The 20,879-nt window shown below is 38.8% G+C and overlaps 2 long non-coding RNA genes across 3 annotated transcripts in view; one reads left to right on the plus strand and one right to left on the minus strand.

Annotated features, from left to right (window-relative positions):
- Window positions 1-399: 399 nt before the first annotated feature.
- On the minus strand, window positions 400-7,327 carry LOC140327285 (uncharacterized). The gene is made up of 2 exons (XR_011920013.1): window positions 5,342-7,327; window positions 400-1,357 (listed from the first exon to the last, which is right to left on the minus strand). It is a non-coding gene; the product is annotated as an uncharacterized lncRNA (long non-coding RNA).
- LOC140327282 (uncharacterized) overlaps window positions 3,469-20,879 on the plus strand; it is an 85,629-nt gene continuing 68,218 nt past the window's right edge. Inside the window, exon 1 of one of the 2 annotated variants that reach the window (XR_011920011.1) lies at window positions 3,469-3,643. This is a non-coding gene — a long non-coding RNA (uncharacterized lncRNA). Of the gene's footprint in view, window positions 3,644-6,960; window positions 7,060-20,879 lie in introns of those variants that run through there. The other variant, XR_011920010.1, reaches the window with a different exon arrangement.

The following is a 20,879-nucleotide window of genomic DNA, read 5'->3' on the forward strand; positions in this document are numbered from 1 at the left end:
CGCGTACGATTCCGGATCGCTAATACGAATGCGCGAGCGATAATCCGATTCTGCTTGATGAATCAGGGCCTATCAGTCAACATTTTTCAACTCTGATACACTCTAGTTGGCAATCATATTGGTTGGGTCACCAGCTAAATCTAGATGAAAATGTCACATTTAAAGGAATGTTTGTGCTCTACATAATCCTATTGCATCTGCAAATATTAGAATGATAATGAACAATTAACCCTGCCAAAACATTAACACTCATTTATTGAAAAATAAAATGATGTTTTACATTTGTTTTTCTTTTCAGACTTCTCCCCAAAGTTTTGCTGGGTCACCCAGCTTCACTGATGAAAGTGTATTTTTCCAGCCTTGCAGATGTTTAATAAATCAGGCACAGGAGAAGCTTAATATTATAAATATTCAGTTTTATTCACCCAAGTTGATTTTTAATTCTATAATTTTGGTACAAAGGTATTGTTATTTGTTTGTAACTTGTGCTAAAATGTGTGAACAGATCCTGTTTGGAGTCTGTACGGATTGTTGTTTATTAGTGTTAGGCAAGAATGTGCAAAAGAAAGAAAAGATCTAAAATATGCTTCACTTTGCAATTAACCCTAAAGATTGGCAAGTGCTTTTAAAAGTGTTTTCATAACTATAATTTACATTTAATTTAGAGAAAAGCTACTTTTTTATGTTGTTTTATCTTGTGACCATGTTCTTGCAGGTCTGTATGATTTTCAGCAGCAATATTGCTGATCATTTCAAGTTCAGAGGCTTTGCAACTTACTTGTAAAGTCAGCAAGATTTATAGATGTAAAATGGCAAGAATTTGTAAATTTTTTGCTTAAATTCTTTACCTCTTGAAATATACAGCTTAACTAAAATCACCTTAATTTCATGTAAACTATGCTTACGTATTTGATGGTATTGGTGAAAATCAATGACATCAAATATCCAAGCATAACCTACCTTAAAAATAAACCCCAGATTTTTAAAACTCGCAATACAAAAAAGGAAAGACGTTTTTGTACGGCTCTGTATCACTGTGTGAGAGGGAGCTGGTTACTCTGCTGACAGTAATATTTTCCTTCATTGTCTTTACTCACTCCTTGTACCTTCATTGTTAGCTGAGTTCCTGATCCAGATCCACTGAACCTTTTTGAAATCCCAGGTGTTCGAGTGCTGGCATCATACAAGAAGCGTTTATGAAGTTGGTCGAGTTTTTGTTGGTACCAGGCTAATAGGTGATCATATTCTATAGAGCGATAAAGACTTCTACTCAATGTACAAGTAATGGTGATTGTCTGTTCCGGGGACACAGAGATATAATCTGGAATCTGACTCATCACAATCTCCCCACAGGATCCTGAGGATGGGAAAGGATATCAAATCAAAAAGATTCATCATAAGATATAACAATATATAGCATTGAATATTCATTCTTTATACAGCTTTATGTAAGGATCCAGGTTCTGTTTCAGGTAAACAAGACTGCTGAATAGTTTTACCCCTCAAATATTTGTCTTACAAAAAGTTTTTTAAGAGTTAACAGTCCGAATGAATCAGAATAAATGTCAATAACTCCCCCTCATCACTCTCTTGTGCATAGGTGTTGAAACTGAGTAGCAGGAATCTGTTAACTAAGTGGTTTTCATTTATCAGCTTTGGGAGAAACTATCCTCTTGTTTGAAAATAGAGCAGCATAAGGTAAAATTCCTCTTTAACTGCAGACTGATTCTAATTTTTTTTAATAAATGCAATTTATGTATATGGTGTCAAACCGCATTTTCATGTAGCTCAGTCTTGCCTTTGGAAGGAATAATTGGTCATCCTACCTTAAGCTACGTACACAAATCCAATGGTTCTCGCCTGTTAATCCTCTCAGTGCCGATATTGGACAAGAATCTGGCATGTGTACAGCGCCCGTCATCCATCGTACAAACGACCATCCTGGCAGATCCACGGACGATGGACGACGAACGATCCTAATGCAAAGGAAGAGGGAGAGAGCGGAGCAGGGTGCCGTTCCATCGTTCTCCCTCTCCATGTAGCAAAATGGTGCTGAATGTAAAGCACTTGTTCATGCACAGTGCAGTGCTTAGTCATTGGAAAGGATTGTGAAAGATCCTTTCCAATGACTATATTTGCACGTGTGTATGCAGCTTTAGTAGTGTTTATTGGGGTGCTGACAATAGATAATAATAATGATTAAACATATACTTAGAATATTAAGGCCGAAAGATATGAGAGTTTTATCAATAGCTTTCAACTTCAGTGTATTTAAGTACTTTTGTTGGGGGAGCCACCTCTTTAGTTATAGGAAGTAAACACAATTGAAGAAGACAAAAGAAAGAGTTTTTTTTTTAAAAAGCCCTGAACCAAAAACCTCTTTCTTTTCGCTCCTTCAATTTTGTTTACTAATTAAACAAACAATTAAACAATAACATAAGTAGGCTGCTGAAATGTTATATATTATATATTTAATATTAATTTTAATAAACACAAATGTCTACTGAAAAACAGATTTGTCTTGTTGATTAAATAAAATATATGACTGATAATCATTAGATTCATTGAGCATCAATTCCTTGACCAATAAAGGTAAACAAGCCCCGACCCCTGGTGTCATATGTGCATTTGGCTTGGTATTATGTGTACCAAACAAATTACAAATAATTTTCATAAAATGGACTTTGGAATTCTGAGTTGGCTCATTGGTCACTTGGTCTTAAATATTCTTTGTGCATGAATTTTGGTCACCAGTGGAGAGTGCTGCGTCCTCTTGTAAAGTGTGTAACAAACTTTTTATTAGCTTGTGCAGTAATACTCACCTGAAGGTGGTGGTTATCATCTATTATTGAATTATTCAAACAGTAAGTGAATTATAAAATCAGTAGGGAGCATGGGGGCTTCTTTCTGTCCACAGCTGGTGTGTAAGATAGGAAATCAACTAATTGTTATTATTATTAGTAGTAGTAGTAAACAGGACTAATCAGATCAGATAATTTTCTAAGATTAAAAAAAAATGATTAAGTATTTTTTTCAGTATCTACCGAAACTAGTGAGTTAAAAAAAATCATTATTGTGTATGTACAAAACCCATCGTCATTCCGCTCTATCTACCATGTTTGATGATTTTCTAAATATATCTACCTATATAGTAGATAGTCAGATATATACCAAACCAATAGAACTTTCTATTGCGTGTGTTTCCCTAGCATATCTATAGTATAATAACATCAATATCAGGCTAATATAAAGAAACTAACAAAATCTTGATTAAACCCCTATTAACCCCTAGGAGGGAATTTACACAATTGAACTGTAGAAAGTACATATATGAAGTAGTTTATCACAATTACATCATAACTGTTTAAAAGGTGTTTGTCACGCTTGGGTAAACGGGGCCTCTAAGGGGCGCTACGACTTGTACAGAAGTGGTGTAAGCCCTGAGAAGAGCCAAGGTGGTGGAGAACATTGAACGAACTGTGCTGTGTCTGAGCCAGCTAGATAGCCAGGGATGCTTAGGAGACTATTTCCTGATTGGCCGGCGGGAGGGTGATACTGATTAAATCTGGAAAAGCAGGCATGCCAGGACTCACATCTGCCTGCACGCACAGGAAAGAGGTGACTGGGTTTCATTGAGTAAGAGGTAAGTGTGACAGTGTTATTGTTAAGGACACTTATCTCGTTGGTGATCCTACTTTTATAGACAAAGATATAAAACCTGTACAAATTCCCCCATTACTAATCAGCACAGATGTCTTACTTGGTTCCCTATCAGTCAGCTGTTCAAACAGAGTTGCCGGGGGGCCTTAACTACCTATATAAATCCATTGCTTTCTAATAGGTCTCCATGACTGGTCTTTGGCTGGGTGACATAGGTGTATTGGCATGCAGTGGGTTATTGAAGGTGAGTTGTGTTACCCAGTGCTAACAGTCCGAAGACTGATCAATAGCAGGATTATTGTGCTTAGTCCATTATAAACTGCATACACTATATGCTGTATACATTTTACAAGTGCGTCAATACATTATGATAACACATTGAATTATTTTTTATTTATTTAAAGCAGACCTGCAAACCCTAACAACTTTTGGCAACAAGTAATAATATAAAATATTATTATATAATAATATATAATATATCATGTTCAAAACATTTTTTTACATCACTTACAAACTTAAAAAGTACATTTTGTCCTATTTTTTTGTCAGCAAACCCCAACTCAGCAGATTGGTATGAACTAAACCCATGGAACATCAGGCGGACTGTTCTGCTTCTTTGTTGGGAATAGGGTCCCTAGAAGTTTTCCCTAATGTTTCCTGGGAGCATTACACTGCCTGACCGCTAGAGCTTGATGAAAAGTTATCAAAAACTTTTTTTCACCATCAATTTTACCGATTGATTTTGCCTTAGCATTCTTCAAGTTTTTGTATTTTTGTTTTGTATAGACTAGATGGATGTATTAGTTAAATGAGAAAAGTCTTGTGTAGGGATCCTTTCCACACCCCCTCAAATTCTTCTGCATAGCAATTTTGCTTAGAAGGTTACATCAGATACCCCCTGTACTGAATCTGGTATGGCACACTGAATACAACAAGCTGGAATGGAACTACAGTAAGGCAGCTGCTGTATTGGTATTAGCTAGGAGGGGGAGATGGGTAGTACAAACTATTTAGCTTGACTAGGGGGGAAAAAACATAAATTCAACCCTGTTCTTACTGATTGCAAACACTTGTAAAATTATTTAAAACTGGTCCTATTCAAGTCTATAGAAACAATCCACTGCTAAATCCCTTGTGATACTGTATGTTCTGATTTTTTAAGTGCCTAAAACCACCTCACAATGCAAAAGGGATATCAACTATTAGTAGAAAAAGCAGAATGACTACTATTTAAAGTGCTGGATGCCAAATCCAAATTACAGGCCAACAGACTGAAAAGGGATTTTTACATGCATCTAAAAAATGCGAACATTTATAAAAACGCAAATTCCCTTATGTGCATAAATATAAATAGGTGAAGAACACAAAACAACAACACAATAGGTATTAATCCAAGTTTAAACTTAACATGTACTACTGTACACTAACAGTGCTGTAATAGTACAGTCTCCAGCGTTCCCAAAAGATCATAGACAAATATTTAAAGTGGATATAAAAAGTGTACACACCCCTGTTAAAATGCTAGGTTTTTGTGATGTTAAAAAATGAGACCATAATTTTGATGTTAAAAAATTAGACCAAACTTTTACCACTTTTAATGTGACCTATAACCTGTACAATTCTATTGAAAGATATTAAATATAAAAAAAGTTTGAAAAGCTTGTTGCATAAGTGTGCATACCTTTAAACTAATACTTTGTTTCAAACACCTTTTCATTCACTTACACCATTCAGCCCTCCTGGTTAGTAGTCTATTTGCATAGCACATATTGACTTGGCAATATTTTCTCACTCTTCTTTGCAAAAAGGCTCCAATTCTGGCTACTTCGCAGATTTCCTAGTATATTTAGGTCTGGGCTCTGGCTGTGCCAGCCATTGCAAAACTTTTGTTTTCTTTTGGTAAAGTCACTCCTTTTAGATGTATTCATTGGTATGTTGAAAGTTGAAATTGCTCCTCAGCTTTTTAGCAGAAGCCTGAAGGTTTTGGGCTAAACGTGAATGCTATTTGGAACTGTTCATAATTCCCTTCAAGTTCACTAAAGCCCCAGCTGAATGAAAGCAATCCCAACATGCTTCACCATGGTGATTGTGTACTATCAGTGATGCAAAGTGTTGTTTTGCACCACCACATTTTGTTGTTGTGGCCAAAATGTTCAACCTTGGCCTTATCAGACCATAACATATTTTCTGACATGCCTATGGGAGAGTTGATGAATTTTTTGTAGCCTTTAGCCAGGCCTGGATGTTTTTCTTGTTAGAAAAGGCTTCTGTCTTGCAACCCTACGCCATAGTCCAGGCATCAAATGACAAGTACATCATCAATATAGCTGCACCACATCAAAAGTTGCCACAGGTTGATAAATAGGGACTCATCAGCAAATAACTGTCTCTCCCAACCATCTGGAATGTATGTTGTTGTAAGTGGAAGTACATCATGCCCCCATAACTCCTATCACTATATAGAATTGAATTGAAAGTAAAGAGATGTTTTTTTTAAACGTAAAATTAACAACACCTGTCCAGTTTCACCTAAAAATTAATTGAGAAGCCCTTATCGTGAGTAATGAAAAAGTACAATACTTCAATGTCTATAATAACCAAAGAATTTGGGGGAACAGTGATTCAAGGATATTCAAGGAAGTTCAAGCATATCCCTGAGGAAACTCATTCTAGAGACTATGGGTCTCCCTGGGGGATGTAATGGGTTCTTGTGAATCTTTGGCAAATAGGGTGGAAATAAAAGCTTGGTATAAGGAGATTTTCGACTAGGAGAAACTCACTTAAGTCATTTCAATTATCACATCAAAAAGCTTTCAAAATCATATCATGTAATGAAATGAAATCTCAAGATATGGGTTGGTACCAGGTGTGTTTTTTTAAGGATATTTTCACGCATATTGAGAACGATTTATAACTATGATATCTCCACCCATATCATCCGGTTTAATAGTAATATGTCTATTTTTACATAACTCGTTCAATGTAATGACTGCAAGACAGAAAACCTTTGATGAATGTCTTTTGAGGGAAGTAACTTCATTATTTAATTTTCATTTTTAACTTCATAAATGCAATTTTGTACTTGCCCTACGAATATAGAAATGTAAGCTTTATTTGAGATTTTGAGATTTGAGAAGTTGAGATTTCTTTTTTAGTAAAGAAAGGCCGGTATGTGAATAACCCTCTTTTAAGGAAAAAAGATTTACCGGTATAGAAGGCAGGTTTTCCATTTCATTCTCAGGTTAATAATTACAAAAGACTTCTACTATCAAAATCCTTAGAAGCCTCTGAATCAAACATAGCTTTTAATGGTAAATGTGAAACTGGGCTTGATTAAAAGAAAAAATGATGATAGACTTGCTACAGTCAATTCATCCAGCATTGAGGTGTTTTGGTGGGGTAAGTAAAACAAAATAAATCAGAATTTGGTAAATAAAAGACAGACATAGACTTAGGAATAGCACCCTATTTATCTACTATGCTATGAATCCTGATTCTTGTCCAACTTATGTTGAATGATTTTATTGTCCTAACACTCATCTCATATTATGTACAGTTTTGGGTAGTATGGACTTTTCTAGACTTTCCTTCCTTTTTGAAATATGTCTATGAATGTCAATCTGAAGCACTGAATCAAAGCTGTTAAACTGTGATCGATAACCCTTGTACTTACCTAACCCAAAGGAATGAAGTTTTTGTATGACTCTGTATCACTGTGTAAAAGGGAGCTATTTATCCCGCACACAAAAATAATCTCCTTCATCTTCAGGCTCAACGTTGCTGATTGTAAGAGTGAAATCTGTTCCAGATCCAGATCCAGTGAACCTTTCTGGAGCTTCAGAATGCACAGTGCTTGTACCCCTGATAATCAGTGTTGGACGTTGTCCTGGTTTCTGATGGTACCAGTGTAGGTCACTCCTGCTGATATCAGAACTGGCTTTACATGACATGGTGACAGTTTCTCCTAGATTTGCAGTGATAGAACCTGGAGACTGTGTCAGTGTAATCTGTGCCCAGGAGCCTGAGGAATGTAAAGGAAACATTCACAATATTAGTGATAATATAACAACATATCCACATTATTGTACAATTTATCATTGTTTAATCCTCTCACCCTGAATATAAAGCAGTATGAGAGGCAGCAGAATCCCCTGAGAACCCATCTTGTGTCTCTGCACTGATAGACACAGAATACTGAGATGTCACCTGTACAATGTCCAATATATAACAGCTGCAATCAAACGGGAAACGCCCCAAAATAATATATGGAAAACAGGAAGTATGCAAATTGTTAAAACAGATTTATACAATAAAAAGCTCTGCATTCTTCCAAATCTTAGACCTAAAGGGGAAAGATGGGAGTTTAAATGTTTCAAAATTAGGGGAATTAAGTGAATATTAAGGCTGATATCAATAGCTGCTACTGAACAGTATAGCAGAATTCAGAGTGGGGGAGTTCATAAGGAGCCAAATATTTTATGCCCTGACTAGAAGTATTCTGATAGCAAGGAAAATCACAATGACAAGGAAAATTAAAAGAGAAAAAAAAATGTGTCGTGTCTTCTTCCTCCTCATGGGGAGATGACCTGTAAATGTTACTTCATTAGCATTCTAGGTATAACCCTTGAGCCTTCCACCAATAATTCTAAGGGTTTCAATGCTAACAATGCTGTAATATCAATCAGTCTCATTAATTCTTTTTAAAGTTACTTTATAATCTAACAAAATCAAGAAATATCCACATTGTATTTATGTGTACAGTATACACTATACAGTATTTATGTCTCTGATTTCCTCAAAAAATAAAATAGGGAAAGTAGCATTATAGCATGTGGTAAGTGCTAAAGAGTGTGTATGGTATAATTACATGTGATATATTGTAGGAGGTATAGCCAACCCCTAGGATTAATAATATAAATTAAAGAAAGATCAGACAGGGTTTTTTATGTATTGCTAAATTGTAATCAGAACCATTTAGAAGACTAATACATATACTACATGATATTTGTGTAATCACAATTATCTATAACCCCCTTGTTTACCCTTTGCATTAACAACATGCTGGCTAAGGGGCAGTTTGGTTTCTAGACAGAAGCTTTGTGTGACAGCCTGTCATCACTGACCTCGATCAGTACACAAGCTTCCCTTGCCTCTCTAAATTGAATCCAGCAACCTCACATTTGCTTCCATTTGTCATACTTCAACTGCTTACTAATCTTTCCAATATATCAAGCATCCCCTTCCCCTGTGTCTTTCTCGAGGATACCATTGGGAGAGCTCAATATATGTTTAACATAACATAACAGTTGTGGAGTTTGTTCCCCGTTGTGGAAGAACTGCTAAGTGCATGCTCTTTGACCAAGGGAGTTGAATTATCTTTGTTGGAAAGTTTGGTTCTTGTAAACATTTCTGGTACCTACCATCATTACGGTCCAATTTCTTGTGATCCTAATAAGTAATATATGCGTCCCCTGAGGAAGCTGTTATAGCGAAACGTGTCAGATAATGAGACTTAAGGACTTCACCTTTAAGGTCACAATAAACAGATCTTGTTAAATAACCTAAACAGGATCTTTGTCTATATTCTTTATGTTCAATATTAATTACAAGTGTTTGTCTAGAAACCAAGCCCCCCCCCACCCACCCCCCTTAGCTTCTTAGTTAATGCAAAGGGTAAACAAGGGGGGTATGGCACACCGTTGATTATTGTGATTACACAAATATCATGTACTAAAGTATATGTTTTAGTCTTCTGATCTGTTTTGATTACAATTTAGCCAATTTAGCCAAAAAACCCTCTGTCTGTTTTTTTCTTTATTTTCTAAAGTAGCATTATACATAATGAATGAGTTATGGATGGTATGTGGGTGCTGCTGAACCTCAAGGTTATGTATACAAGTTCCATGAACAATGTATAGAGGGAATAAAAAGATACTGTTTAATGTACAATTTGTGTGATGGATTCAGGGTACCACATAGTATAAATAGGGTTGGGATTTCATTTTGTTTGAGATGTTGAATCTCACTAACAAAAGACAAAGGTGTATGTGATGGAAGCAGGGTCAACCTGTAGACCTGGGTCCCACTAGAAGGAGGAAGAAGGAGGGCCCACCAAAACAACCAGCGTTCCTGTCAAAGTGATACTTTTTGTAAGGCATGTGTCATGGGTCACACAACTAAAGCAATATATGCCTCAATATATGGGAGAAGGAAAGCCAGAGAGCAGAAAGATAATGCTATTTACATGTAGGGTGCGACCTAGACCAAAGAAGTTGTCCTGAAATGGGACATTTGCAGCAGTGCTTCCTCCAAAACAGTTAAATGTGTTTGTGGGGCAGTAAAACTTGTGCAACTGGTTGTGTAACTAACATTACATTTATCTTGGCAAAAAATCATCTAATGACTTGGCAGGCTTAGATTCCCAGGATTGTGTCATTTGAGGATAGGCAAACATTGTCTTCACATGGCACAAAATGTTTTTCAAATAAGTTTTTGTACTAAGTTCTGAAATCATCCTGATGTACCATATTCCATACGGTACATGTTACATATCCCACAGTACATGCATCCTACCCCAAAATATCTACTACCAAAGGAAATATTCCTCTCAATTTGGTTTACAAAGTGTCTTCTCGTTCTCTCCTGGAAGCACTGAAATATATTCTGGGGTCTGAATCAGTACAATCTATCCATAGGCATGGGAAGAAAAGAAGAATTAAATTATTAAAAAATCTTTGATTGAGAACTTATTCTATAATGCACAATTAGCTACAGTGACATCATAATGAAATAACTGCATACCTTGTATGTAAAGATAAAAGACACAGAGCGCACATGTCAGGGGAATCTTGCTGAAATATATGAATCTTTTCACACATGAGTCACTGATGGTGAAGACATATCCCGTGGCTGAAGTACTGAACCTAAGCTGTTAAACTGTGATCAATTACCCTTGTACTTACTTAACCCAAAAGATGAAGGAGGTTTAAGTAGGACAAAAAAGTTCCTTCATCTTCAGCCTCAATGTTGTCAATTGTAAGAGTGAAATCTGTTCCAGATCCAGATCCACTGTACCTGCATGGGGCCCCAGAATGCACAGTGCTTGTACCCCTGATAATCAGTGTTGGACGTTGTCCTGGTTTCTGATGGTACCAGTGTAGGTCACTCCTGCTGATACCAGAACTGGCTTTACATGATATGGTGACAGTTTCTCCTAGATTTGCAGTGATAGAACCTGGAGACTGTGTCAGTGTAATCTGTGCCCAGGAGCCTGAGGAGTGTAAAGGAAACATTCCAATGCTAACAATGCTGTAATATCAATCAGTCTCATTAATTCTTTTTAGTTACTTTATAATCTAACAAAATCAAGAAATATCCACATTGTATTTATGTGTACAGTATACACTATACAGTATTTGTGTCTCATTTCCTCAAAAAATAAAATAGGGAAAGTAGCATTATAGCATGTGGTGAGTGGTAAAGAGTGTGTATGGTATAATTACATGTGATATATTGTAGGAGATATAGCCAACCCACAGGATTAATAATAGAAAATAAAGAAAGATCAGACAGGCTTTTTTATGTATTGCTAAATTGTAATCAGAACAAGTTAGAAGACTAAGACATATATTACATGATATTTGTGCAATCAAAAATATAATCACAATTGTCTATACCCCCCTTGTTTACCCTTTGCATTAACAATATGCTGGCTAAGGGGGGTTTGTTTTCTAGACACAAGCTTTGTGTGACAGCCTGTCATCACTGACCTCCATCAGAACACAGGCTTCCCTTGACTCTCTAAATTGACTCTCTAAATTAAGTGCACGCTCTTTATGACCAAGGGAGTTGAACACTCTTTGTTGGAAAGTTTGGTTCTTATAAACATTTCTGGCACCTACCATCATTACTGTGCAATTTCTTGTGATCCTAATAAGTAATATATGCATCCCAAGCTCCCCTGAGGAAGTTGTTATAGTGAAACGCGTCAGTAATGAGACTTAAGGACTTCACCTTTAAGGTCACAATAAACAGATCTTGTTGAGTAACCTAAACAGGATCTTTGTCTATATTCTTTATGTTCTTTATTAACCAGAAGTGTTTGTCTAGAAACCACCCCCCCCCACCCCTTAGCCAGCATGCTGTTAATGTAAAGGGTAAAATAGGGGGGTATGGCACATCATTGATAATTGTTATTACACAAATAATGTGTACTACAGTATATATTTTAGTCTTCTGATCTGTTTTGAATACAATTTAGCCAAAAACCCTCTGTCTGTTTTTTTCTTTATTTTCTAAAGTAGCATTATACATAATGAATGAGTTATGGATGGTATGTGGATGCTGCTGAACCTCAAGGTTATGTATACAAGTTCAGTGAACAATGTATGGGGGAATACAAAGATACTGTTTAATGTACAATTTGTGTGATGGATTCTGGGTACCACATACTATCAATATGGTTGAGTTTTCATTTTGTTTGAGATGTTGAATTTCACTAAGAAAAGACAAAGGTGTATGTGATGGAAGCAGGGTCAAACTGTAGACCTGGGGCCCACTAGAAGAAGGAAGAAGGAGGGCCCACCAAAACAACCAGCGTACAAGTGAAAGTGATATTTTTTGTAAGGCATGGGTCATGGGTCACACCACTAAAGCAATATATGCCTCAATATTTGGGAGAAGGAAAGCCAGAGAGCAGAAAGATAATGCTATTTACATGTAGGATGCGACCTAGAACAAAGAAGTTGTCCTGAAATGGGACATTTGCAGCAGTGCTTCCTTCAAAACAGTTACATTTGTTTCTTTTTGTTGAATGGGGCTGGAAAACTTGTGCAACTGGTTGTGTAACTAACATTACATTTATCTTGGCAAAAAAACAATCTCATGACTTGGCAGGCTTAGATTCCCAGGATTGTGTCATATGAGGATAGGCAAACATTGTCTTCACATGGCACAAAATATTTCAAATAAGCTTTCGTACTAACAACAAATTCTCAAATCAACCTGAAGTACCATGTGCCATACGGTACATGTTACATGTTCTACCCCAAAATCTCTACTAGCAACGAAAATATTCCTCTCAGATTGGTTCCCTGTTTCTAACAATATTGTTTGAATAAAAAAATCAAAAGTCAAAAGCTGCTATTTGGGGGGATGAAAGTCAGAAGGATGTTGCTTTTGAACATTTGTACATGGTAGTGATTTAAAGAATTTGGTCCTAAATGAATTCAGAACAAACTGACAGCTCAGTCCCATAGATTACACAAGCAGTATGTATCTTTCTGTTTGATCATCAGAGCTCCAGAAAGGGTGTTGCTCTGTTTAATAGATGCTCCCAGAGTTGCTAACACAAAAAAGGGAGTTTGCTGAATACACAAAAGACACCGCTGATTGATCTGCCACTGTTGTGTCCTAAATATGATCAGATCTATATGTGAGACTGTTTTTCAGGTGTGAAATGCGGATTCCTGATTATCCTGGTCCTCACTCGCCTTGATTAGGAAAATCTGCATACAGAAAGGTATATATGATGTATGCAATGAATGGCTTCACTATACAGGGAAATTATATCCAACACTGCAAAAAGACTATCAGACATAGGGATAGGTGAAATTGAATATATATTTTTGTGAAATAACCCCAACACCTATATTGCCTCATTAGTACAAAAAAACACACACAAAAAGAATGAAAATCCAAATTTGCCACCCGCAAACTAAAGCCATTTTGACTAAACTGTGTGCTCCAGTGATCCACTAACTCTGTGCTTTACACACCTTACTATTTTACCTAAAGGTATATTGAAAAAGCAAATTATAGTCATGCTGCCTATGGTTGCCAACACATCAATACTAGGGGGAGAGCAATATTTGGGCAGAAGTAGGCCCATTTGCAGTAGTGATAATAATTTCTTTAATGACATACAGAAACCTTTGTGTGTCAAAGACAACATCTCTAAGAACAGCAACAAATAAGGAAATACTAAAATTCTATACCATGCTGTTTGTTTATTTGATAAATGAATACTTTGCTTCTGTAGAGTTATCACACAATCTATAATATGTTGTTTTCTTTATAGACACTATGAAAAATTTATACAAAAATTTGTACAATTTAGGGAATGGCATTTTTACTTATAACTCACCTGTCCTTGCTCTATCACAGACTGCCCCTTCCAGATGTTGAAACTTCAGCAATCTTGGTTGACCAGGTGAAAATGACATAACACTGGAGTTCATTTAGTCTTAGGAGTCCTGGGGATGCAAATATACCCAAAAAGGTCCTGTCCCTTCTGCAAAAAAAAAAAAAAAAAAAAGCAGCATGCTGGTAGTTTTTAGTATGAAACTATAGTTTTTCTTTAATAAGCTTAAAAAAAAGTCACTGAAAAAGATGGTTGAAACCACTTACACAATCAGATTTTAAAGTTGGAAAATAATAAATGTAGCATATAATTGGTATACATCATAATTTACCAAGATGGAAAAAACTATTGTATAACCCAATGTGGTACTACCATGATGCATAGAAGATTACCTATAAAACCTTTGCATTCAACAGTTCTAGATTGTTAATTTTTGTTCCTATTAGACAACAGAAAATACCGGTATGCATAAAGAAGGCATATCTGCACAGTAAAAGAGGAGGAAAGAATTTTTTTGTACAGCTCTGTATCACTGTAAGGTGGCTTCCAAAAATTTATACAGTAGTAAGCCGCTTCACCTTCCACTAGAAGGCCACTGATGGTAAGCGTGCAATCCATGTATGATGATCCAGATCTACTACCACTGAACCTCTAAAGGTCTCAAGATTGATGATTAACTGCCTGATAGATAAGAAGTTTTGGTGGCTGATCCCCTTTTTTCTGAAACCAGTAAATGATACTGACACTTTCTGAGTTAGTAAGTGAGGAATTTGATTTACAATGTATCTTCACATTCTCTCCTGGAAGCACTGAAATATATTCTGGGGTCTGAGTCAGTACAATCTATCCATAGGCATGGGAAGAAAAGAAAAATCAGATTATTAAAAAATCCTCTTTGATTGAGAAGTTATTATATAATGCACAAATAGCTATAGTGACATCATAATGAAATAACTGGATACCTTGTAAGTAAAGATAAAAGACACAGAGCAGACATGACAGGGGAATCTTGTTGATGTTTATGAATCTTTTTACATATGAGTCACTGATGGTGAAGACATATCTCATGGCTTTCTAAAATATAGAAACTTTGAGGATTCCTTGTCCCTACTTCTGTCTATGGTTCCCTTCATTACTATCACTACTATTACTGCATCAGACTTTGCTTGGGTTCATTGGCTGTCCTTCATGGAACCACTTTTGGTAGGTACTAACCACTGCATACTAGAAACACCCAACAAAACCTGCCATTTTGGGAATTTTCCAAACCAGTAAACTAGCCATCACAATTTGGCTCTGGTCAAAGGTACTCCGCTCTTTCACATGCTCATTTTTCCCATACATTATTTTCAAGAACTGGATGTTCACTCACTACCCAAAAAAAAAACTACCCCTTTCCAGCTGCCATTGCATCAAGATAGTCAATTGTATACACTGCACCTATTAGTGGTTTTAGTGTTTTGGCAAAAAATTGTATTTTCATCATGCAAGAACTATGATCCTGCGGCCTTTGTGACACAGTATATGGAAAGCAGATACCTACCACTTGTATTTATTTTATTATCATTATCAATCAATTATCAATTACTATCTAATCAATTATTTTATTATCAATCTTGTCCAATTATCGTTTCGGGGCTAGTATTGGACAAAAGTCTGATGTGTGTACAGTGGCCGTCCAACATCGTTTATGGATCAGTCCTAGTGGATCCCAGAACAACGAGCGATGAACGACCGCAATGCAAGTGAAGGGGAGAGAGCGCAGCGGGGTGCCACACGCTCGTTCCCATCCTCTCCATAAAGCATAATGGCGCTGTATGTACAGTGCTTCTTCATGCATCTTTTAGTCTATTGTCAGTTGAAAGAATAGTGAAAGGTCCTTTCCAATGACAAAGTCTTACATGTGCACATAGCCCAACATATATAGGAAAGAAAGGCTTTTGTACAACTAGATAAAACCTTTACCAAGTAAATTGGAATAACTACTTTAAATGTCTCTAAAAGTCCCATGAAATGCAAGAGCCCAGAAGCTTTTCTGCCTGCACTCCCTCCCTACTTCCCCGTCTCCTCCTACAGTACATGATTTAAGATGGCTGTAATAATTGGGACCTGTAGATATTAAACAGCTATATAAATTTTGTTAAAAAATGTAAAAAGCAGGACATCGAGGATTCCTTGTCCCCACTACTACAATGGGCCACAACAGAAATGCAGAGGGAATAGGAACAACAAGCTTCTGATACTCTCAGAAGTGTCAAATGTCATGAATATTTATATGTTTGTAGTTCTTGGACAATTTGAGGATTAGAGTAATTGGTAGTGGGATAGGCAAATATGAAGCTGAAGGTTCCGCATTTTTTTAATAATTTGATGTGGCAAAAGTTGTTTAAAATGCACTAAAAAATGATTTAATTAGTAATTAACTACATCAGACATTGCTTGTGCCTCCCGTGTCTATTCTGTGTGATAATTCATATTAGGGAATGCATTCACCGATATTTTTCTGGTACTAAGTGTGAATAATCAGTATTTTTGAATCAGAAAAAATCACTGTAGCTGAAATAGTGCAAGTCTTAATTTTGTATTATGTTTGAGTGCATTGATGTGCCATTGTACACTGATGAACCAAAACATTAAAACCACCTGAATATAATTGTCTCGGTCCCCTTGTGTCATAGGCTTTAGCCTATTTGGGCATAGACTTCACAAGACCTCTCATGGTATCTGTCACCAAGACATTACCAGCAGATCACATTGCCTCATCCAGCCTGCCTTCTTCTCATAGGGCAGCAAAAAAAAATACAGATATTTCATTCTGATAGCACTTGCTATCTATCAGAAAAGGCAGAAAAAAATTCTGTATTACTCTCATAAAAAGAAGACAGTTTGGTACACAAAAATTTCTGTCCTACTATTAAAAAAATCTAGAGATTTCAGTATTTGATACTTGTTCCTACTTACCAAAGAAACCGTTTAGTACAGGTGCATTTTTGTCGGAATAAGTAAAAGATGAGCGGTGGACACAGGGGAAGGCTCCCCGGGAGTCCGCCACTGTAGGACAGCAGCAACCGCAGCAAACTGTTGGAGGCAGGAGCACAAGCTGTCAAACAGCTCTGAGATGTGTGCAGAGCACCAGTACGCTAGTAGATTTATTAAGAGGGTATACTACACTCATACAGCCACGTCATGTGGAGAGTTTTGTGGACTGGTACCCCCGTCGAGGGGTGTGGTGGGAAAGGATGGCCCACCCCAGTCCTCTCCCTCCTCCTCCTTCTTTCCTTCTACCCGTAAACTCTTTTCGACACTCCTCCTGAAAGGCCAGCAGCGGAAAACACTGTGGTTAAGCGGGCACACCACTACGGCTCCCTTAAGCACACACGTTGCCAGGCAGTGCTGAAACTGTTGTTTTTGGGGGGGAAAAGTCACACCGCGAGAGAACTCTTGTCGGATTTGCACAAAGAGGTAGAGGCAACGTTGTGTGCGACAACGGGGTCAACCTTGTGGCTGCCCTGCGCATTGGCCGCATAACACATGTGCCCTGCTTTGCGCACGTACTGAACCTGGTGGTGCAGATCTATCCCTGCATGTACCCAGGACTGCAGGACTTACTGAGACAGGCTAGTTCCATCTGCAGCCACGTCCGCCGATCCCCTACTGCCGCCGCAGCGCTTAGCAAGATCCAACGATCTTGTGTGTAAACATGTTGCGATGCCTATGGAGGGACCCCAGCATTTGCAGCCACTCTCCTGGATAACTGCTATAAAGAGATAATGTCACAGTTTCTACCCAACCTGGTGCATGAGAAAGAGAAGGTGACCTGCTTGAGCAGAATGCTATGAGACCGGCTGTGTGAGGAGTTCCGCGCACCACATTCCACACAAGAGCACAGACGGACACCGCCTCCACTGTATCCTCCAGTAGCAGCAGTGGCAGCAGCATGCACACATCCAAAGTGTAGGCCAAGGCAGTGGGAATTTTCTGGATACCTAGTGAAACCTGATGCGGCCACCTCAAACAAATGAAGTTCAGGGGCATAACCATCGAGAATGGATGAGACGCATGTTGCACGATTACGTTGTCTCTTTTCTGGCTGGAGGTGGTGTTGATGACAGCAGTTATGAAGAGGATGCCTGTCCTGACAGTAGTGACACCATTAATTTTTGGGTTAACAGGCTTGAAACTGCCCACAGTTGGCACAGTATGCCATAAAGCTTCTTTCATACCTGGCATCCAGTGTTCTATCTGTAAGAACCTTCAGTGCCGCTGGAGGAATGGTAACTGACAACGACTGTTGCTGGAAAGTGTCAATCGTCTCACCTTTTTGAAAATGAACGAAAGGTGGGTTACTAACAACTATCATATCCCCACTGCAGATGTCACTGATTAACTGACACAAGGACTCACTGCCCAACCAAGGTGTCTCTGTGAATCCACACTGCTCCTGTGCTGAGTCTGTGGCTGCCTATCACCAAACACCCTGTCAGTTGAGCCTGCCACGGTTGAATTTTTCTGCTAGTTATTGCAACGTCCAGGGGTGGCATTCATCGCCAGTGTCATGCCTGCCATTGTGCCAGGTAGGGATTTACTTTACATTTCTGCTACTTCCGGGAGGCCAACAAACTGCAGATGAAAACCCCCCGGTTCTGCCACACTGATAGGTACCATTTCCTTTGCCTAATTTTTCAGGTAAGTATTGTGAGATTGAGGGTTGGCATTCATGTCATCCACCTAATGACGCAAACTAGCAATATCATCTACCTTCCTAATGCGTCCAGCACCACAGACCAAGGCAACAGTGCTGGCCCACAAAACATCTTGGTCTGACCCCTCTAGGTTTATTCACAAATTTCATATTTTTACATTACACACTTCGAGTTGGTATTGATGATGCACTAGACCCAGCTCTAGATGTCAGTTACCAATGCCGTGCACGCTCGGTGTCAGGGTCCACCGCCTCCTCCTCCTGCTGTTGCCGCCTGTTCAGTAGTTCATTCACAAGAGTTGTATTACAAATTTCTGGGTGTCATTGACGATGTACTACACCCAGCTCCAGATGCCAGTTACCAATGCCGTCCACACGCCGTCTCAGGGGCCACTGCCTCCTCCCGAAGCTGTTGCTGCTGCCGCCTGTCAGTACTCCGTTTACTATAATTGCGTTACGCACTTCTGGGTGTCATTGGGAATGGACTACACCCAGCTCTAGATGCCAGTTATAATTGCGGTCCAAACTCAGTCTCAGGACCCACTGCCTCCTCCTGATGCTGTTGCCGCCTGTCAGTACTTCATTCACAAAAATTGTATTACATACGCTTCTGGGTGGCATTGACGATGCACTACACCCAGCATGAGATGCCAGTTACCAATGCTGTCCCCACTCCGTCTTAGGACCCACTGCCTCTTCCTCATGCTGTTGCTGCTGCCGCCTGTCAGTACTCCATTCACAAAAATTGTACACTTCTGGGTGTCATTGAAAATGAACTACACCCAGCTCTAGATGCTATTTACAAATGCCATCCACGCTCCATCTCAGGGCCCACCATCCTCCTTCTCCTGCTGTTGCTGCTGCCGCCTGTCCAGTTCTTCAGTCACAAAAATTGTAATACACACTTCTGGGTGTCAGGCCTAGATTCCAGTTACCAATGCGGTCCACGCTCCGTCTCAGGGCCCACCCCCTCCTCCTCATGCTGTTGCTGCTGCCGCCTGTCAAGTCCTCCATTCACATAAATTGTATTACACACTTCTGGGTGTCATTGACGATGCACTACAACCCGCCCTAGATGTCAGTTACCAATGCAATCCACGCTCCTTATCAGGGCCCACCTCCTACTCTTGCTGCTATTGCTGCCGCCTGCCAGTACTCCTTTAACTGAAATTGTACACTTCTGGGTGGCATTGATGATGCACTACACCCAGCTCCAGATGCCAGTTACCAATGCGGTTCAAGCTCCCTCTCAGGGCCCACTGCCTCCTCCTCCCGCTGTAGCCGGTGCCGCCTGCCCAGTACTCCATTCACTTACATTGTATTACACACTTCTAAGTGTAATTGATGATGCACTACATCCAGCTCTAGATGTCAGTTACCAATGTGGTTCAAGCTCCGTCTCTGGGCCCACTGTCCTCCTCCTGCTGCTGTTGCTGCTGCTGCCTGTCAGTACTCTATTCACTAAAATTGTAAACTTTTGGGTGGCATTGACGATGCACTACATCCAGCTCTAGATGTCAGTTACCAATGTGGTTCAAGCTCCGTCTCTGGGCCCACTGTCCTCCTCCTGCTGCTGTTGCTGCTGCTGCCTGTCAGTACTCTATTCACTAAAATTGTAAACTTTTGGGTGGCATTGACGATGCACTACATCCAGCTCTCCATGACTCTTACCAATGCAGTCTCCCTGGCGATAGCTGACCAGAGGCCACACATTTCTAATGCTCTAGCTGACCCACGCTCTGTCTCTGCTCCTCCATCCCTTTGCCTAATGTTGCCACACTACTTGTCCACAACTTTATGGGTTTCATTCCTAAGGCATGTCATCCAGGTCATGATGCCTGCTAGCAATTATTATTATTAATAAACAGGCTTTATATAGCGTAAACACATTATGCAGCTATATAAATTAAATAGGGGTGCGTACATTAAATAGCAACGCATTGTCCTGCTGTTTTGACGGCAGAAACTGTTACTAGTGGGTTGAGTTCACTCTTTCTCAATGTCCTAATGTTTATGCTGCTTTCTGGACGCTGTCAGTCACGCTAAAATCCTATTTGCCTGCCATTTTCTGGAAAACCACAAAATCTTTTTTTCTTGTTGCCACTGTTCTTCTTTTTTTTTTACCAAGTTCTCTTCTTTGGTAAAGCGTAGGACAGAAATGTTTCTGTAGCAAACTGGCTTTTTTGCTAAATAGCATGAGATATCAAAGACTGAAATATCTGTGTTTTTTTTGAGAGTAGGACAAATTTTTTTCAGTAGCAAACTGGCTTCTTAGGTACATAGAACCAGGTAGCATCAAAAACTGCTATATCTGTAAATATACAGACATACAGAAGGCTCCTAACCTGTCCCTGTCACAATGCACGTCTCTCCCTA

This window comes from Pyxicephalus adspersus, chromosome 3 (genome assembly GCF_032062135.1).
Source record: "Pyxicephalus adspersus chromosome 3, UCB_Pads_2.0, whole genome shotgun sequence".
In the NCBI taxonomy this organism is placed as follows: Eukaryota; Metazoa; Chordata; class Amphibia; order Anura; family Pyxicephalidae; genus Pyxicephalus; species Pyxicephalus adspersus.